Consider the following 20,096-nt stretch of genomic DNA (forward strand, 5'->3'; position numbering starts at 1 on the left):
GAATGAAAATATGTAGTTTTTCACATTCCTACAGTACTTATAGCTTTCAGGTGGCAGTTATCTGTAAATATGTCATTCATCTCTTATACTCTTGTTTTCTCATGCGATTTGACTGTTTTCTCTTATCATTCATGACAGATCTGCTTCATTGATTAACCAGAAACTCCCCAGCACGTCTGGCTTAGTATTCTAGACTGAAGCTGAACGTTGCATGAAAATATCACAGGCTGTTCATTTGTATGTTGATAAAACGCAATCTCTCGGTACCTGACCGAATTTGTAAATGCGATCCTTTTGACATTTCCGAATGCCAAGCAACAATTACTCTACGCTGAACTCCTATGCGTCTAGGCCTCTACTCTCCCAGTGGATATCCGTGGGGATTTGACGGTGTTTACACCTGGATGTCGATAAGATTTTAATACCCAGCCAGATGTGAAATATAAAGATAACACTTTAATGCGTTAGCTGGAGCAGTTAATCATTCCACCTTTAATAGTCCTCATCTGGGCATTTGCATGTGTGGCAATTACACAATTGTCTGACTGCTTATGTAGAGTGTGGTTTGATGTTCAAATTATAGAAGTAACGTATGCTTGATTAAAGGCTGTTTCATCCAGTCCTTCATTAGCTACCACTTGTCGTTTGTTTCTTAAAATGAGTCATTTGATTCCATCTGGAAATCAGAGTCGTAATAGGAAGCCTTTAATACATTGCTCCGTTTTTGACTAAATGCGCTTAATGGATCATATTTATCTTCAGTGAATATGCACAGTGGAGTCTAAAAGTCTGAGACCACATTGAAAATCTGAGATTTGAAATCTAATTTAAACCATAAACAGAAAGTTTTAGGATTTTGAGACATTCAACATATGATGTAAAATGATTTATATATATTTAAGATTATGCACTACTATTTCTAATCAAATAAGCAAATGTATAAAAACACTGAAACATTGACGTTATCTTGCTGGATAACATTGATCATCAGGCTTTTTCCATGTCATCTCAAATCAAACGAAATTAAGAAAAAAAATTATCATTTTTGACCCCTCTTTATATCTTTATATATATGTTAATATACCTTTCTTCTGATTTGTTTCGGTGTCATAAAACATTTCACTCGATTCTTTATCAAGCTGCCTCATCTTGATTGTAAGTTTCCAGAAAGGGAGAGTATAATTGCTATCTGTGCTCCCAGTCAGAGCAGAACTAATTGGCACTGATGAGTTCGCAGAGTATCGTCAAAACATGACGTCATTGCACACATGCCTTTTTGGCTGTCGATGTGTCCACGCAGGCAGTGAGAGAGTGAGAGGGAAGTTTTATTGGCTTGCTCAAGTCACACAGCTTGGTTTTCCTAATCTTTGTGCTAATACTAAGCTAGCTACTGATTCAAGGTGGTCTGTAATACCTGGAGAAAGCTGTTTGTTAGCATTCCCATTCATCTCAGTAGAAGTTGGCCCAGGTACAATGTGAAAACTGACATGTTTTCAAACACCTGAGCTGTATATGACTACACTGATCATCACAACAATACGCAGAGCCCCAAACCCATCCTGAGAAGTGAAGTCAATTTCATGCTTTTTAAGGGTACGTTTATATCACAACAATGCACTAAAAACTGAAAAGTTTTATCTTTGCATTTTTCATGTATAGACAACAGTGTTAAAACGACCCCCGTTCTCATGGATCTGTAAAAAACGACTAAAAGCGCTGTATTATTCATGCCAGGCCAGTAGATGGCGATATCACTTTGTAAAGAAACACTACGCGTCTATAGAATGAACACGTAATACACATGCGCATAACGTTACAGTTTTCACAGATTCACATTTTTGTAGTTTACACGGAGATGATAACGGTATCGGTTTCAAAAGTTTACATTTTCTAGCTCTCAAAACGCCATTGTTTTCAATTTTAGTTAAAAATGGTGTCATGCAAATGGCCCCTAAGAGTCTAACAAAAAAAACTCTATGATAATATAATGAAATAATTGTCATTTATATGTTGCTTTAAAAGAATCAGTTAGATATTTGAATGGATCATGCTAATCTAGTCTCATCCTCAGACGTCACGCCCACGGACCGTTGGCTGAACGTCTGATGCATATGGCACACTTCACTGGAAACAATTCAAAGTCGTTTTCTGATTGGTTGAATTCTACAGGATGTCTGGTTCTTTAACGGTCCAACCTGGAAACAAAGCCGTTGTGATGCCAAACCCCCTCATGGAAAAGGGAAGCCATCTTGTTTGCAACTGTGACAATGAGCGCTTATCAGGATCAACTTAACGCTGGGGTTTCAAACTTATGTGAAGTTTGAGGCTCCATTGTTGCAGTAAACTTGCACAACATTCTTGAATGAATAATTTATTATACATGTAGGTCAGACGTCCCTTTGGCCAATGAACTCTGTGATAGAGTCTAGACGTTCTGTCGTCCGTCTGAAGGTATGGCTATGCGAGACTAATGATAACCTCTTGATGCCTTGATCAGTTAGCAAAGCAAAATATTCTGTTAGACACTTTATCATACTTAATGACAATCTAATCAACATGATGGAATGTGTTTCTTTTTACTCTGGTGAGTTTGGGGAAATAGCTGTGGAATTCATGTGGTGGAAAATGCGGGCAGCCACAGTGGCTCATTGAGCAACACTGTTACCTGAAAGCACTTGGTTTGAGTCCTGACTGAGCCAAAGGTCTTCTTTAACATGACGTTTGCATGTTCTGTCCAATACACATGGGATTGCATAACAAGGCCTGAAGTATGGCGGTATGTTGGTGTGAGTTTCCTCCTAGTGCTCTTTTTGGAAATCTGAAAGCACAATCAAATTAGTCAAAATATGTAATTGAACTCGCATGAGTTTGGGGACGTGTAGAACTGTGTAGATGTGTAGAAATAAAAAAGTGTTCCAAAATGGAATTGCGGGCACAGATTCCATCTGGGCTTGTAGAATGAACTGAGAAATAAGATACAACTACAGTTCAATTATATAATATTATTTTAGGTGCATGGAAATAAGTCACATTGTTATGCCTAGAGACACGAGGAGGGAAGATGAAAAGATTTCATCATCTTTTCCCAAAGATGTTGACGTGACTTGAGGCCCAACTCCATACTTGCCCCAATGTGGCATCCTCATGGGAAGTGTGTCAAACAAAGCGTGCAGAATATAAAAGAACCTGGATACCCTGATCTATCTTCTGTAGCTACTCGCGAGAGGGTCAAGATGAGTGGAATTCATTAGAAAACACATGCTGTGCTGAGCCGATGCTCTCCTGATGGGCTTTGCATAATACTAAAAATAAAAAAACGTGCATTATTTCACTAGTGACAGTGTCTTTTGTCATGTACAATATAAGTGCGACCCATCAATCAAAATGCTGCGGGTGCAAAGAGGGTCAGTGTAAAATGAATGCGCTGACAAAAATGCTGAAGCAGTGCTTTGGACTACCGCCATACTTCAGGCCTCGTTATGCAATCCCATGTGTATTGCAAAGAAACGTAGATGAACGAAAGGTTAATCTGCTATATAGGATGCAACAAATAATCAAAATTATTGTGGCAGAGGTGTCGGTGTAATGCTCATTAGCGTGATGCAATAAGGTGCAGGGCAGTATGGCAATTGTTTCGCCGCAAATTAGAACTGATAAATATGGCGGAAAATGACCCGCTTCTCCTTCCGAAGCAGTGTTGGATGTGCTCGGCTAATTAGCAAATTGGTATTTGCGGAGTCAGCCTCTATTTCCACAATTTGGTGGGAGTTCAAGTGATCATTTGCTCTGAAAATTAGGCCCAGAGGAAAGGGTAAACATTAGCAATTAATGTCTGGAAGATACGGCTACTCCTGGACAACACAGCTGGATTGGCTGTTAGAAGTTTCCGGGCAGCCAAGGGAAGTCTATCAACTGATGAAAGACCCTATTTCCCTTCTTCCTCTCGGACTGGTGCTTTTTAGCATTGGTCACTGTTGCCAATTTAGATGACGTCACGGCTGTGTGAGCGTGAATCATTGGAGTATTGATTTATCTAAATCCTCTTGGTTTATGTCGTCCAGACAAATGAAGACAGAGCGCTAAAAGTAGGTGGGGATTTTATTGATGGCGGTCTTCCCATTGTTTGCCCTTCAGGTGCTCTCGTGGAACTTTAAATGCTGTCGGGTTTCTTAGCAACCCGAGAGAACAACCAAAAATGTTCCATCCCGTCTTACAGGAATTTATGAGATGCTCACAATGAGTTTTATGACATCTTGATACCCGAAGTACAAAGGCTAACGTTGTATGGATTATACTTGCAATCACTGTCACGCAAATGCATGTTCAATGAACGTTCTCATTGTTGAATGGATTTCGCTTGGTTCAGACTTGACAGCTGAATGGCACCGGCTGCTCCTTTGCACAACTGAAGCCCGTCGGAGCTCAGCCTAGAGGGCTCTGCAAACGTGCTCTTCAGCATCAGCCAAAATATCCCCCGTTCTCAAGGACAGAGGCATGATGCGCTCGAGTTAAACAAGGCAAAGTAAACAGATAAAATGGGTATATGGCTGAAATAATCAAAAACATTTGCTAAACCTGTGCAGGACTTAAAATGCAATTTTATTAACAAATGGATTGTCTGTATCAGAAATGACACAGATAGGAAAGGACTCTTAAGGTTCTTTGCAATTTGTTCCAGTCTCAGCGATCAAACAGCATGATGGATGATAGCTGAGAGGAATGGATGACTCTTTTGTTTTGGCTTTTTTTTTTTTTTCTGATCTAGGATACAAAGTCATCCTAAAATTGTGGCATGTGAGATTGCATGTGACAGTCATTGTCAACTTGTCAATAACAATCTATATTAAATCTTTAGGGGGGGAAACAAACAAAACAACCAACACTGAAAAAAAAAAAGTTACAAAAACTACCATGGTGTCAAGTAAGTATAGTTGAGAACCATGTAAAAAAGATTTGTGGTATATGAATATGCTAATCTAGAGGTTTTCAAAGTGGTGGGGTTTGCAGAGTGGTAATTTTGTAAATTAATTAATTAATGATTAATAATTTCAATAAACACACTATAGAGGAAACATTACTTTTGGTACTATACGGTTATCCGGACCACACGTGACCACAACCGCTGTTGGTTGGTCGTAACCCCAGTGAAGGGTAGGTTTAGGGGCGGGGTTGGGGTAGGTCATCACATGTGGTCCGGATAACCGTATAGTACCTTACTTTTAAAAAGCGAAAAGAAGCAAGTTTTTTGGACAAGAGACGTTGTTTTGTTTCCGCTCCTCTGTTTTCAATTATATTATTTTAAACCAAGGATGGGCAACTTCGGTCCTGGAGGGCCAATGTCCTACAGAGTTTAGCTCCAACCCTAATCAAACACACCTGAACAAGCTAATCAAGGTCCTCAGGATTACTAGAAAGCTACAGGCAGGTGATTTTTTCAGGGTTGGAGCTAAACTATGTAGGACAGTGGCCCTCCAGGACCAAAGTTGCCCATCCCTGTTTTAAACCATAAACTCCTGAAAAGTCCAAGTCCAAGGATGCAAATGCATTCAAACAATCAGTCCAAAAACAGCCCTAATGCAGAGAAAACCCAGCTGATTTCATCAGAGATGGTAGAGAGAATAGTGTGTTTGGCTTTAAAGCACGATCTCTCTCCTATTCTGTGATTGTTTCAGAGCAGCTCAAGTCATTTCTCATCATGCTGTGAAATATAGACTGAATGGCGTCTCAAAACACCCAACCGCTGCATGAGCATAATGATACGCAAACTACAGCTCTTGGTTGGATAAAGCTATAGTGTCGCGCTAGTAATATTTGGATGGATGACAATTGTAATCAAGGTAAAGGCAATTACAGGAACATATCATGCATTAGGCACATGAGACGAGAGTCTGTTATTATTGATGTGCAAACAAACTGTGTGTGTAGCGCTCTCGGCGCACTGATCGCTACTGAAAATTAGTAAAAATTGGAGGGGGCGGGGAGCCGCCATTGTGCATGTTGTGTCAGAAGAGAGGCTTTTCATCTTTTTTGTCTTGTGTTAATCATTTATTATTTTCATTGTACATGCTTTGGACACATAAGCGTAGTTGGTTCACTGAGACCCCAGTTCAACCTGGGGTAAATACATTTATATCCTAAACTCTATCCCATATCCCCAATCCTAAACATGGTGCAGTGGGTTGTTCGTGTGCTCCGGACAAAAGCTTTTAGCTCACATTAACCCTGATTTGAGTCTAACCAAGGTCAAGTCCAAATCACAGCCGACAGTTCTGTCTTTACTCCACTATGCCATTAAAAAAGGCAAATCATGACCTGCAATCTTAACCATTAGGTCCATCTAATATGAGCAGGAAATAATAGGAGCATTCTTGATAAGAATGTTGTTCAAGCCTCAACCCCAACTTTGCTTTGCATAAAAGTAATTGATGTCCCATGGTAGCACTGTAGTACCTATTGTGAGACCAATGTTGTCATAAAGGCATTAAACACATGCTGTTCTGGCTTTGAATTCATATTTGAAAACCACCTTCAACCTACTAATTTGAGTCCATAAGAATTCAGCTATCAGCTTCGCCCTTTGGGACCTGTAGTTCTCTGAAAACAAACATTAGCTTTAGCACTAAAGACGAGATGAGACAAGGCAAGAGCGCGGTCTGCTAGAATGAAACAGCAATTATTTATGCTGATACCAAATTTAGTGTGCCCTCTTAGGGATGGTTGTCTCTATCATAATGTCATTTTTTGCTTCACATCATTTTTTAGATTGACTGGGCAAGATGAAGTGCTCTCAAACAGTTGTCCGTCATTCCATAAAAGTCCATAACCTGTCTTTTCCATCCTGCCTTTTTCATTATTTAATTGGTTTTAAAAGGTGATGTCAACGATGCCAGGAGTAATTTGACTGTCAGCAGGATATGCCCTTTTTCTTGGCTAATGAGTGCAGGCAGCAGGGAGGAGTAATTAGCCATAATTTGCACTATACTAACTTGCCGAAGGTTCCTAAAGCTTGCCTCGACTTTTCCCCTTTCATTCGCCCCAAGAAATGTCAGTGGCCATTGTGTTAAATGATGATGGCGTCTAATCAGCCCTAGCTGGCATGTGCCTGTGTGAATGCTCATCATTAGCTACATGCTTCTTTTAACACACCCCAGTTTTGGGAAGGGCAGTACCTTCATTGTGACCTTGAGTAAAATACAGAGTTAGGTCTTGTTAACAAAACTTTGAACAAGCATACTGGGTGCCCATAAGCCTCTGGATTTAACTCTTTCCCCACCAGCATTTTTGATCATTTTCACAAAATTTTCATGGCCCCCAGAATATTATGTATGTATGAATATCTGAATATGCAATATATCAAAAGAAAGAAAATATCCTCTGTTTTTATATTCATATCCTCCCATTTAATTCAAGCTTCATGCATTCATTTTGTATCAACGCTTGAATGTGGATAAGTTTCATATAAAAAAAAAAAACAGCAACAACAATATTTTGAACAAAAAGCTGAGAAAATGTCCAGACCAGATTCAGAACGATTATCAAAACACAGATAGATTAGATCCAAGTCCATCAACCCTAATGCTTCACAGTCCTAGAGATCATCCTGGGTCGACATTTCATTCAGTAACATTTGTCAGTCTTGATTTATATGCCGTTTAATGTTGATGATCACGTTATTTTACATATGCATATGATAACATATGATATCTCTTGTTTCTGCTTCTTCTTCGCCTGTGTTTTGATCAGGACATTCAGTACTCTTTCAGAAGATGCGTAATAGCGCCCCCTACAGTATAACAGTGAAAACACGGAAAGCTGGATTTCCGTCAATGGCAGGGAAAAAGTTAAATTAGCAACCATTAGAACATTCTGATGGCAGAGACCTGATCTATCATGTATGTGATTGACATAAATAAATAGGATCTTTTGGTCAATCAATCCTGAATAGCATAGCTTCAGGCTATTTTGATATGATGATGTTAGCATTGCACCTCCATATCCTCCTTCCAACTCAAATCCAAATCAGATACGCCTGTAGCTTCCTGTGAAACAATATAAAGCATTCCTGATAGCGAATCCAGGACGATTTCAATTCAGGTCTTCCACTCCTCGTACCCTGCAGTGTCTAGTGCGCGAGCAGAGTGCGCACTTCAGACACTAGCACACTTGACAAGATAACAATCATCTTCCTCAGCTGTTTACTTCGAGCCAGAAATGTCATTTTGATGTTCTGTTCAAAATGCTTGGGCACTTAACCACAGCGCTGCAGTTGCCGACGGAGCCCGTAGTCTAAAAAGTTGTTTAGTATGCCTGCCATTATGGTACCAGGATGAGAAATGACTGGAGAGTTGTGGTTGGATCACCATGGTGAGGATTTTGAGAGCCTTCTAGTGAGTGCCTGACTTAAGAGGGCTGAAGTCTCTGTTTGGGAGCTATAAGTCAGACCAAAATCACCCGCTGCCTTCTTCCTGGCTCTCGAAGAAAATAGGCCAGTCTGGGAGCGGCGTCTCGCCTCGCAGCTGAATAGCTGAGAATAATAAAACCGGCAGTGATCCGTATGGAAATATGTACTCCCCTTATAATCTGAGTTATTCATGAACCCAGCGGCCCAGGAAAGCTGCGACTTTCTCTCAGATGCGTATGTTTATTTATATATGTGCGTGTTAATGGAAGGTCAGATAGCGAGATAAGTAGGGACTCATTTTGTAGGATACTCTGGGAGTTTTTTATATGCACTTTCTTATCCGACGTTACTGTCTATCTCTGCTGACGCATCAAATCAGATTTTGTCCTGTTACGCTTCTGCAAAGAAATGATGCTGCCGTAATTTGTTTGGACTCTGCAATGAGACGTCTTGTATTTGACTAATGTCTCTAGGCCACTATCTCCTGCTTCCCCCATCACTTTTTTTTTCTGTTCTCCATGCTGTCATTTCTTCCATCCCTCTTCAACTTCCCTGTCCTGTTTGCCCTCCTTATCTTTTCGGGCACGTCGCCCACCCATTTTTATTCCCAGCTTGCTCATCACCAGAATTTTGCTGTGAAATCTTTAATTAAAGTTTTACGACTCATGAGATTTCTCACCCACTCGCATTTCCCCGCTGAGGAGTCGTCGCATTCTTCTTCCCAACTCTCTCTCGTACCGCCGTTTCCTTACGGAGCTCTGGATTGGCAAATGACATATGCTGCCCAGCTGTTTGGAAAGATTGGCGGGCTTCTTGTGAACCAGGCGGTTTACAGCTTGGGCTCTGTCTGTCTTCACGTCTTCTTAGCTGCTTAAATGCTCCTCCTCCCCATGAAGAGTCTCTAGGGGCTGGATCAAACTGCTGGGTAGCTGATATCATCTTGCTAGATCTGAAAATGTGGATGCATAAAGATCTGCTTTTTGTCTCCGCTCGGGATTTTCTGGCTCCTTGTGTCATTCCTTACAATGGTAGCTGTAATGGGTGGTTTGAAACCATGTAATCCTATTTCCCTCTTACATTCCAGACTGTGGAGGAGGATATCACCGCAGCTCAGACTTGGATAGTTTTATGCGTTCGCTAACTCTACAGCTGTGCTGTGGAGGGTAATCATATACCCACATAATGTGCAAACACCGTTAGCACCCAACAGAGCATGAACTACTAAGCTAACTCAGCAAAATAACATATTCTGACTTGTATACAACATGAATAGAGCGCAGAGCACCTTTTAAGATGCACTCACATATGTAAAAAAAAAAAAAAACGTTGTTCAAGAGGAAATTACATGTTTATAATGAATTCATCCATATTGTGAGTACATGCATGATCAGACTAATACTATTTGCTTTGTCTCAGTAATATCCTTGTTATTGAACAGTTTATAACTAGTAACTACAAAAGTTCTACTGCCATTGGTAAATGAAAACTTTTGCATGATGAAAAGCACTAGTTGACCTGAGTTCATTATTTGCAAAAAGCATAAATCTGCAGTCTTGGAAAGACTATTTTGACTACTCTTACATAATATAACGGTTGCCAGCTATTTATTAAGTACTTTCTTGAAAGGTCATAAAGCACTTTGAGTTCTGAAACAGTTATTTTGGAACTTTTGTTTGTTTGAACCTTTGCTAGAAATTAAATTTAGAGACTGAACTCTTGGAACTTTAATTAAATACCACTGTTCTAGACCTTTTCTCACAAATAATGTCACTTTTCTGAGCCATGTTTGCAATGACCTTTAATAAGCTGGTCCCAAGGGGATTTTTAGTGGATTAATGAAGTCAGTTCCACAGGTGTCCTAACAGAGTAACCACAGGTGTAATTCATCACAAGTTCATTTTGATACCCTAAAGGGTACTTTTACACGACAACGATATATCAAAAACAGAAGAGTTTTTCCTTTGCATTGTTTCGTGTACAGACGACAACATTGTCAAAACGATCCCAGTTCTCACGGATCCGTGAAAACAATTAAAAATGCTGTATTATTCATGCCAGGCCAGTAGGTGGCAATGCCACTTTGTAAAGAAAAATTATGCCTATAGACTAAACACGTAATATACATGCGCATGACGTCACTGTTCACACAAATTCATGTTTTGAAAACTTGCACTTTGAAACCTGTTTTCAAAAGTTTGCATTTTTAGGCCCCCAAAACACTGTAGTCGTGTAAATGAACGGCCAAACGCATAACAAGTTTTGGTTTTATTTTGTTGTGTAAGGCAGAAACATTCAGGCATTATTAATTTTTGCTTAACTGCAGTGCATCTGTGTTTTTTTGGCACATGGTGCTTTGTACTCTTGTTAAAAATATATTTTGTGTCTTTGTTCTGTATTATTTTCCCAAAACATATCATTTAACCGTATCATATGCCAGAGATGGAAATAAAATATACAGATTGTGATATCGCAAAGGGTACAGCATGCCTTCCACACCGGAAGGTCAAGGTTTCGGGGGTCAAGTTACAACTTAGCCTAGTTTTGAAGTAAATGGGCACTAAGTTACAACTTACGCCCTACTAAATATTTTTGCGTTGCACCATTAAACTTAGTTTAAACGTCCATGAATAACGGTCGGAATGAGATGGCAGCCAGATTAGATCACATCGATGAGCTCGTAATTGAAAATGAAGAACCGCAAATTCATCGACGAGTTTTACGAGACCAACATCATCCTTTGGATATTTATGATGATGTCGACATATATGCACTTTAAAAGAGAGGGAAAAATGCGGATAACGGACTTGATTGCGCCTGAAACAAACCGAAACGGCACTCTCTCCCCAAGCCTTAAAGTGTGCGTCGCATTACGTTATTTTGCTACTGGATCATTGCAAAACTGAGTAGGCGATAGCATACACATTCATAAATCTAGCCAGAGAGAGCAGCAAAGGTGACAGGAGCATGCATTGTATTGCATAATTTGGCCATGCTGTGGAAGATGCCAGTTGATGATCTAGGAGGTGAAGAGATTGAGGAGGTCCCGCAGGAAGAGTGAACTTCAAGACCCAGAAGTGCAAGAGGGTGTATCTGTCAGGTGTTTCATCACACAGAATCATTTCACGAAAACACAGAATTTACCTTTTTATTTAACATGTCAGTATTTGCCAATAAGTTCATATACAAATTGTTTAGAATGAAAAGACTTCTTTTTCAATAGACTATTTTTAATTAATTAAACTTAAATTCCATTAATTGTAGATTTGTATTCCTCGTCTCACTTGTGAACTGTCTCAAATCTAATATCTCTCAGTTGTGAATTCAATGACACATCTGAAAATATAAGTTTTTTTTTTTTAAAGTAAAAACTCAGACTTTTTGTAAAATGTATCTTGTCAAATATTTCTTCTTGTCAAATTTGTTTCATGGTGTCTGCACACTACAAATAAATTCAATAAATGTACAAATTATACTGTATTAAAGAATAAGAATAATAAATATATAAATAAATATTGCTGTGTTGCAAACAAGTTATTAAATGTAATAATGAACAGTATAGAACGCAACAATTAGCCTACACACTAACCATTAGCCTTAAACAAACAATTGGCAATGAAACTGACGATAATGAAGACTACATTTCAATGATGTTGAAGGAGTAGCCAATAGGCTTTAACTCATCTTGTAATTTAATGATTTCTAGGTTTAATTTCACATTTTCAAGTTCTAGCTTTTTGCGTTCACTTTTTATTTTCAAGATCTCCTCTTCTACTTTCGCACATTCAAGTTTGAGTTTTTTTTTTTAAACTTTACATTATTGAGTCCTAACTGCGAGTCAGAAAAGTAGCCTATTTTATTTTTATATTGCTCATGCACCATATGTATTTTTAGGAAACATTCTAAGAACAAAAAAAATCCTCAATTGCTTGTTTCTTAAGGTCACTCCACTTCTTCCTAACTTCCTTTGCTCACCACCTTTTGCATTTATTTTGTTTGTTATGTCCTGCCAAATATCACCTTTTTTTTTTTTCGATTTGTGACAGTTGAGTTTAAATTGCTTTCAAGGACTGTTTCGTTTTCTTTGTATCCATCAATTAAAAATGTTCTTCCGGTTTCTTTTCTCCTCCATGAGTGGTCTATTAAGATATTTTCAATTAAAAGTTTAATGTTTTGAGTTTGATAACGTTTGTTTTAATGTCTTTTTAAACTCTCAGTTAGTCAAGAACGAGTTTGAAATGACGCGCTGTTTAGACTATTTCCTGTTTGCCTTTTAGAGGCTTGTGATTGGCTTAAGAAAAATAGACGTTATTCTATGCGTCAACGTACACTGTAAAAAATTATTGTGATTTTAACAGTAAAAGACTTTAAAAATGCTACAGTGAAAAACTGTTAATTGGTTAAAGTTTCCTTACAGTATATACGGTAAATAACTGTGATAGATCTAATGGTACATTAAATGTAATTTTACTGTAAAATTAATACCGTTATATTTACAGTTTTTGGAAGTGAAAACAAACAAGTCATTGTATAATTTACAGTGAAAAAACGTAAATTGACATTCCCACAATTCCCTGCGTGACACTTCACATTTGATGTATTTTTTTTGTTGAAATAACTGTTTCGTCATTGTTTTCTTAGTTTTTTTTTCTAATCAGTTATGTACATTAGGGTTTTATGCTACATTAAATGTTGTTAAATTAATGTGTATTGTACTTTTAAAATTTCATGTGCGTCACCATGATGGTGTTTAGTGTTTGTGTGAATGACACTGTGCAGCTTCTATATTTATTATTATTAACTTACTTGTGGAAGAACTGCTTGTGATGAGCTTTGATTAATCATGTGACTCATTACTGTTGTGATTATTGGCTGCCAGTGTATTACAATGGTTCAAAACAGATATTAATACTTAAACAGGTCGGTAAATTAACATAATATCAGATAATGAAATACGGTTTATTACTGTAAATTTTAGGTTAAGTCTGTACAACCTAAAATGTTACTACCGTATTTTTTACGGGAAATTTCTGGTAACCACAGCTGCCAGTTTTTTTTGCAGTACTTTACAGAGAGTTTACGACCTACTAGCTACGTTCTGCCTTACGAACAACTCGTGCAACGTAATAAAGTACAGAGTTAGTTACAAACTAGCTAGTAGTTACTAAGCCTCTAGTGTGGACTTTACATTCCAATTTAAGTAAGAACTTACGAACAGCTGGTGCAACCCTACCAGGTGTATTAATGCATTGTAAATCACTTTGGATAAAAGTGCCTGCCAAATAAATTCATGAGGCTTTGTTTTTGATTTGTTTATGCTTTAAATAACAACATGATTCGCTATGAAATCATACCAAGTGGAAGTAATTCTTATAGATGAGAATTCCCACTTGATGGATCGTCTCCGACAACCATTCCCTGCTTCCCTCCATTGCGGCTCTTCACACGGAACCATCTGGACACTTGTGACAAAACAGCTCTCAGGTTCTGAGCAAAGACAAAGCTGAAAGACTTCAGATCTGAGTTTCTTTCATGGCCGTCTACCAGGGGATTTGGTTTGGTGCGTTACCAACTGCTTGCACATTATATCACGTCTCATTTTGTCTTCCCACAAACACTCATACTCCCTCTCCGCGTCTCAGACTGCCTAAGCCTGTGAGTTTGAATTAGGAGATTCACCAGCTGATATTTTAGAGGTTCTTGATCATAACGACAGAGGAACACTCGTGTCCCAAGGGAACATGGAAACATTTAACCGCTCCGTGGGCATCGGATTTAAAAAAATCCAATCTAAACAAGGATTTATGTGAAATAATAGTGTGTAAAAAGAGATTTTAAAGTGTTCATTTACCGCCAAAAAGTTGAAATGCAAAGTTCATTAATTCACAAGAAATCAAACCCATGACATGCTCTACTGTTTTACAGGAATACCCTACAAATAAAAATAAAAAAACCCGATATTTTGCAGAATGTCCAGAGTCCTCTTTTCCATAATCATGACTAAGAAATGTGACAATTAAAGAGCCATAAAAGTTAGACATCATTGACATCAAACCTGATCTGAATCTATTTTTTCAATGAATTCAATTATTTGTAAACATTTTCATGTTACTTGCATGTAAAATGCTTGCATTTTAGATGCTTCCAGTATGCTAATAATGTACATTTCAATGTCATTTCAGACTTGAACAGCATCCGTTTGCATTAGTTGCTCAGAAAAGAGTTGCTTGGACACTGCAAATTTGTCCTTACTTCACAGAACACAAAAAAAGTCACGTGGGTTTGGAAAAACATGTATTCTTGATCTTTACACAATTCAACCGTAATAGTCAGAGACAGGTTGTGTTCTCCATTATTCAGTCTGTCATCTTCCCCTATCGAAGCTTCATGTGCTGCTTTTTCCATTTTCGGTGATCTTGCACCCGGCCACGGCCGACCCACAGGATTAATGCTCTGGATTAGGAGTCAAAGAGGACACCTGTACTTTGTCACCTGTTGGAATTGTATTGTGAAGCCACAGGGGACAAATCTGATTGAAGCTTTCTCACCACTAGAGACATTTCCCTACAGTCACCTTCAGGTACACACACACACACAGCTGAGAAAATGTAATGAGATCTCGGATGAAGCCCCGGCGCACTCTCCTTTTTCTTTTTCTGTCCTCCTGCTATCGCTCCTTGAGCCCTTGTGGGTCTCGCCGTCGAACAAACCGGTCATGAGTTATTTAGCCAGTTTCCTGCCAATTTTCCTTCTCAACGTTTCCTCACCACAGATGGCGTAGGGAACGGCAGTGGTTAAACCTCGACTTTTCCGTTTTAACCCGCTCAGATTGAACAACATCCCTCAAGTTGAAAGTGAGCAAGTGAATGCGAAGATGGTAAACAGATGGTAAACACATTGCCAATTCCAAAACGATAGCGGAATAGAAAACCGGCAGCTGATTTTGCGACTGTCGTTAACACGTATGACTTCTCAACAAAATTTGTAGCCTGAGATATACAAAAATATATGCTTTCGCGTTGGTGTGTGGGCGCGTGGCAGAGAGAGAGACTGTTTGTGTGTAATTCTGAGCCCTGAGGGAAGTTACATACCCAATGCTTTTAAGGCTGAGAAAGCGAAGACAGGGCCTTTGGTGAAGCTCCGATTGGTCAAGGGGGGTGAGACTAGACCGAACCCAATAAATTATTTAGCAAAGGAGATATAAACATTGCATCTAATTTAAATAGTATTACGTTGTTCTTTGGCAAATCGCACCAGAAAAAAAAAAAAAAAGAAATAAATGTGTGAGAGCAATTAAATCTATGTGAACAACAACTCATTTGCATTATATTTTTATCATATTTATATATTTCTTTAGTCTGATTATGCAAACATAACCTCAATACTTTCATGTGGGTATTTTTTCAGAAATATTGTTGCACTCAGCGAGGTTTCTGGACGAAACTGTTTATAAGCATTCCCATGTTGCACTTTTAAGAACCCTCCAAAAATGTTGTCCAAAACTATATTAAAATGTAAAAGCAATATATACTTAGTTTATAAGCTAAATAAAAGCTTAAAAAAACAAAAACAAAAACACCTCTGACCAGTGTTGGGGAAAGTTACGATTTAAACGAATATTGTGTTACTCTCTAAAAAGTAACTAATGACGTTACTTAGTTACTTTTTATGGAAAGTAATGCGTTGCATTACTTTTGCATTACTTTTTCTCGACCGGGATGGGCTTGCTCATTTGTGTTTTAATAATAATAAAAAAAAAGTTATATTTTGGCAAATGTTAATGCCTTTTCCCCACCAAACGTGAACTGAATGATAAATGCAGATTCACGCCTGTACAGTAGAGGGCGCTGCTCAAATAAACCCTACAGCTGTGTTGCCATTATGATTTGCAGGAGAACAAATGAAACACAAATGTGACATTTATCTAAAGTCATTTTTGCTCATTCATATGGTCAAATTTTATCATCAAGGGTCAGCAGCATTGGTTAAAAAAGTGAGATTAAATACATAAAGTGGGTTGTATTTGTGTAATTTAACATATTTGATTATTGCAGGTCTGTGTAAAAGTTTGCATTTCACTTTTTTTTATTCATTTTGAGGAATACTGAATCTGTTTTTGTGCAAGTGATTTAATCTAGAACTACAATAAGCATCATGTTCACACACACAACACCTCTGCGCTTACGATTTCTCTCAAGGGACAAGAGATTGTCAGTCAAGAAATAGGAAAACAAGTAACTTGTACTTTGTAATGCGTTACTTTACCAGTTACTTGAAAAAGTAACTTGTATGACTACCAAATTTTTTTTTTTTTCAACTTTTCAAATTGAAAACCTGCGATAGTTTGTTTGTAATTTCGTTGAATCATTGAAAAAAATATAACAGTAAGACAGAATAATAGATCAGAACATAACTATTTATTTGAATAAAATAAATTATAATATACGTGTAATGTGTTTTTGAACATTCAAGCATGGAATATTCTAGATGAGCCCCAAAACAAAATCAAGACTTTGTAAAAGGGCATAATAGGTCCTCTTTAAATGCATACATCTGCTCATCTCTTTTCCACGGGAGGAAGACGACCATCAGTTCATGTATAATTGAGTGGCCATCAACCCTCCCTTCAGCTGAGCCGGGATCTGAAGTCCACACCCGAGACCACCAGAGCGCGAGCAGGTGGAGGGGCACAACAGATGGTGACTCTCTTTGTGATTTCAGGACCCCGCTCACGGGACAAACCCACCCACATTGACAGTGACATCCTCACCCTTGATCACTTCTGCCCTTGAAGGCTGCTGCCACTTTCTTCTATTCAGATGGGCATCTCTCTTCAAAGACGCCCGAGGAAACTCCCTCCAGACAGGCTTTGAGAGGCAACACGCTCCTGAGTGCTGTTTCGGCTACACCTCTCCGCTATTAAACTTAGCTATTCCAGGTTGGGCTGCATCGGCAAGGGCTCATTGTGGACGCAATGCTAAATTAAGTGCTGTTATTTTAACCCTTCTGGTGGTTCGTCAAAGTAATTATCTCTTACCGAGGCTCATAAACATAAAGCTGCACTAATGAGCGTCTTGTGCTGATTTTTAAGTAAGCGTGTGCATCATTTGGCTGTGTTAAGTGTGCCAACTATTGTTGGGTATATTTACAGTAGATATAACTATAAAGAGGTAGCAGATCATATATTTATTATAAAGACTAAAGAGAAGTGCAATTACTCTTTATGGTTCATCTCAATTATTATTTTAATATGTGCAGTAATTACATTTATGCACTGTAAACAAATATATGATTAATAAGTTACATAACATATGTTTTTACATTGGTTTAAACGTACAGTATGGAATTTTTCGCCGCTAGGGGTCGCTACCCTCTTTACAATAACAAAGGCGTAGATTGATGACGCAACATTTGCTAAGAATTATGGATCTTGTCGTCAACGTCAAGCCGACCGATCTAATAATGTTTATGGATGAGTGAATACATCAATGTTTTTATCATGACTGTGATATGAAGCAGTTCGGGATTGCTAAGAGACAGCTCTCAGCTCCACACGCGACGCGAGTCCCGCGGATATAAAAGTAATAAGGACATTTCATTCTACCGAACTACACGCAAGTGCAGAATTACTACTCACATGTCAGTTTATTAGACAAATTAAACTTGTGAGGTAACGCAGCGCTGTTTCACTTGGTCTAACATTACACTATCACACTAAACTGCATTTGAATGTGTTGAAATGTATGTGTTAGTTTGTCTGTATGAGACTAGCAGTAAACTAGATCAACATTAGAATAACATACAGATCATATTCTAACATTTTATCATTGTTGAACTATAAAACATTGATTAGTTTTATGTATATGTGCTCACCTGTTTAATAAAGTACATGTAGGAGCGGTCGAAGTCTCGGACGTGGAGCTCTCGTTTATATACTGTCTATGGGAGCTCTCGGCATCTCGAAAACACCGCGCTGATATTGACTCTCATTTTAGTTTTCCTTTTTTATCCAAAGTCTGCTTGCCATGGTCCATAATGTTTGAACTAAACAACAACAGCGTGCAAATAGACATTACGAACTACACAGTGGTCCACGTCTGTCGCCTTGGTTACTATCAGAGGGCTCTGGTTCATAGCTCTGGTTGCTATGGCAGCACGAGCGGAAACCAGGGACAACGCGGATATGACGCCATTGACGGCGACAAAACGGAAATAAAGAAACGGGACGTTTCTCGAATTAAATTACAAATTTCTCCTGGTTTGAAAGTTGTTGGAAACAGTCGGGATAATGTAAGTACACAACTAAAAAAAAATATAACATAGATATAGTGATTTTTGCTGTTTTTAAAGCAAAAAAGTTACATATTGTGCCTTTAACTCATCAAAATAAGTTAAGCAATTTTAAACTTTTTTTTTGTTACACAATTTTTTTTTTACACAAACTATTTTTTTACGCAATTTAAGTTGAAATGACTTAAAAATCAAAGTAAAAAAAAAAACAAAACAATATTTTACAGTGTGCGATATGCCTGTAATTGAAGAAAAATAGTTTTATACATGGAATCATCTTTCTGTCCAACAATTATTTCTTGGTCTAAAAAAGGCTGAATACCTTTCGACTGTGCAACATTACTATTTGTGTGATGTTGATTTATTAATATTCACTATTAATACATAATTCACATATTCACATAAAATAGTTTAATGCGCTTGCTGTACATTATAATAATTCTGATCCATCTGTCAAAAAACTTAAATGAGCTTCATAGATATAAAGGGAGCCATAAATAACGAGAAAAAGGTAAATATTTCATAGCAACATAGCAGAATGTGAAGTTATTCCTAATGATGTTCAATATCTGACTGAGAACTCACAAAATTCCCCCAATAAATGAAACTGCTCAGCAATAAATGTTTAATTAGGCCCTTGAATAATAAAAAAATCACTCCTGTCAATTAATTTAGCTCATTTGCATGTAAATATTTTAGACTTGCCAGAAGCCATTGATCTGCAAAACACAACTACAACCAGTCATATTCTGAAGAAAAAATTGTTTTCAAAAATCTCCAACACAATTCTAGGATGTTGTGAGTGGTTGCCAGGCTGTTTCTATGGTTTTCTGGGTAGTTTCTAAGCTTTTTCTTGTGAATATTAGCTCGTTAGCTCTGTTAGCATTTACATCCTCTTTCGCTAGCCTCCCCATTTGACACTGCGCTCCTGGATTATTGATCTGAAAGTGCATTAATAGTTAATGACTACAGACAGATGGCCTTTTCTCCGCGTCGAGTGTGTGATTCAGGCTGGAAAACTAAAGAGAGGTCTTAAGATCTGCGAGGATGAACATCTGCAAATAGTGAAGCAGACACAGCGGGAACTAACGAATAGTGTTTGTACGGGGAAATGGATGAGCAAACATATCAATTATGGATAAAACTATATGTATATGTAATGAGGGTGAGAATTATGATGACATGGTTGAACGTACTTAGATAGTAAAGCTGATAATTGCTCGGGGCGAGTTACTGGAAGTTTGCTCGTTCGAGACGTGACATGACGACTCAACACAATGTTCCCGTAACACGCAACCTGGCTTAAAGGGTAAAACGGGACTTAAATAGGCTACATTTACGCGAAACATGACATTTCAACGATATATTCCAAGTCTTAGAAAACATATGCCAGTTTTGTGAGGAATTA

The sequence above is a fragment of the Scardinius erythrophthalmus genome (genome assembly GCF_964197995.2).
Source record: "Scardinius erythrophthalmus genome assembly, chromosome: 14".
Taxonomy (NCBI): Eukaryota; Metazoa; Chordata; class Actinopteri; order Cypriniformes; family Leuciscidae; genus Scardinius; species Scardinius erythrophthalmus.